Raw genomic sequence first — 2247 nt, forward strand, 5'->3', positions numbered from 1 at the left:
GTATAATTGTTTGTGTGTTATTAGTTTAAGCAGACTGTATTTGTCTATCGTTGTGACTTAGATGACGATCAGATCAAATTGTATGACCAATTTATGCAGAAATCCAGGTAGTTCCAAAGGGTTCACATACTTTTTCTTGCCCATGTATAAATATATAATCTCTGCAATTCTACTATCCACCTAGCAATTGTATGAAGTTGGTTTTAGCTACTCTCCCCACACACTTTTACTACTATTAGTCAAAGTTATGTGGAAAGTTATGTGTGTTAGTTGTGGGGGTGCCTGTGGAGCTGGAGATCGGAGGTGACCGGTGAGAAAAGGGCAGATTGAGGTTGTCAGAGTCAGAGTAGTACAGAAAGTGTTATATGCCGAAGCAGTAAAGAGAGTTGTTTTTTTCTTTTTCTTTTTTCTTTCAGATAAGTTTTATTATCACATTTCCTTTAAAACAGCTCATATATATTCTTGTGTAAAAAGTACATGTTGTTAAAACCAATTAAACAACCATAAATACAAGCACTTTTCTATGTAACACCTCCAATTCTGTAAAAGCCACTTCAAACGTGTACAAATGAATTAACAAAAGTAAAACATTTTTAAGACATGGAAAACATGTTTAAAAGTCACTTTGTTAAAAGCTGTCTTCGATCATTTGTACAGGAGCGGGGTGAGTCCTTAAACTCGCCTCCTCCTGCTCTTCCGAATCAATCACCACCCTGTCCTTCGGGGCTAAGAGGAGATCCCGCCCCTAGGCGCATCGCCCTAGGCGCCGCAGCGCTGTCAGGCTGTGGCCACCGGGACCTTGTGTGTTGTGGGGGACCCTTCGGATGGGGTCGAGGCCCCCTTTCTTCTGTACCACCCCAGGGCTTCTGTGGCTACCATGGCCACTGCCTGGGGGGTGGTCTCTACTCGTTTCACTACCAGCCGGTTGCGGGAGGACCACAATGCATCCTTCAGCCACGTGAGGGTGGGCCAGAGCTTGGTGAAAGCCTTCGGTGGAATAGGCCTTCGGCTCACCCTATACAGCACGAGCTGGGTTGTTAGGTCCTTCCCTGCAGGCAGACATGGGGAGATCAGGTGGCTTGCTTCCTTCCACAAGTCCCTGGCGGCTCTGCACTCCCAGAGCAAGTGCATCACCGACTCCTCTTGGCAACAGCCTGGTCGGGGGCATGCGGATATCCTCGCCATGCCCCGGGAGTGCTTAACGGCCCTGATCGGGAGGATCTCGTATGCACCCATCCAGGACAGGTCCCTGTGCCAATTCAGGAGAGCAGGATGGGCCACGTAACGCCAATCCGTTATGGGCTCGCCTATAGCAAGCCCGCGCACTGGACACACTGGTTCCCGCTCCTGCACAAGAGAGAGAAGAGAGCGGTGTTAAGTTAAAACCGTGACTGCTTCTTTTTCCAGTTTAAAATGTCTTAAAAACCTCTGGAGCTGGACTAAGTGTGTGTGGGGCAGGAAAAAAACTGGGGCTCACAGGTCGACTAGGATCAGCCTCAGGGTTCTGAGGTAAGATCCCAGCCAGAACCGTGCGAGGGCCTGTGTCTTGACCGGGGAGGTGGCAAGAGTGAGATGTAACGCTGTGTAGCAGCTGCCCAGGAACAAGGCAAGGCAAGGCAAGGCAAGGCAAGGCAAGGCAAGGCAAGGCAAGGCAAGGCAAGGCAAGGCAAGGCAAGGCAAGGCAAGGCAAGGCAAGGCAAGGCAAGGCAAGGCAAGGCAAGGCAAGGCAAGGCAAGGCAAGGCAAGGCTCCCCCCTTGGACTTGGGCCTCTTGACCACCTCCCTCCTCAGCCTCTCCCACTTTCTTCCCCACAGGAGGTAGAACAGCATCCGTTCCAGAGCTAAAAGAGTTCTTCGTGGGGGGAAGCAAAAAAGTTTTGAAAATGACACAAATATTAATTTTCACAAAGTCTGCTGCCTCAGTTTGTATGATGGCAATTTGCATATACTCCAGAATGTTATTTAGAGTCAAAAGATGAATTGCAATTAATTGCAAAGTCTCTCTTTAACATGCAAATGATCTGAATACCCCAAAAAACATTTCCACTGCATTTTAGCCCTGCCACAAAAGGACAAGCTGACATCATGTCAGTGATTCTCTCATTAACACAGGTGTGAGTGTTGGCGAGGACAAGGCTGGAGATCCGTCTGTCATGCTGATTGAGTTCGAAATACAGACATGCTTCAAAAGGAGGGTGGTGCTTGGAATCATTGTTGTTCCTCTGTCAACCACAGTTACCTGCAAGGA

At 48.4% G+C, this 2247-nt stretch overlaps 1 pseudogene; it reads right to left on the reverse strand.

The window, feature by feature from the left end:
- Positions 1-777: 777 nt before the first annotated feature.
- LOC135558248 (uncharacterized) lies at positions 778-1868 on the reverse strand (annotated as a pseudogene).
- Positions 1869-2247: the final 379 nt, after the last annotated feature.

The sequence above is a fragment of the Oncorhynchus masou genome, chromosome 17 (genome assembly GCF_036934945.1).
Source record: "Oncorhynchus masou masou isolate Uvic2021 chromosome 17, UVic_Omas_1.1, whole genome shotgun sequence".
In the NCBI taxonomy this organism is placed as follows: Eukaryota; Metazoa; Chordata; class Actinopteri; order Salmoniformes; family Salmonidae; genus Oncorhynchus; species Oncorhynchus masou.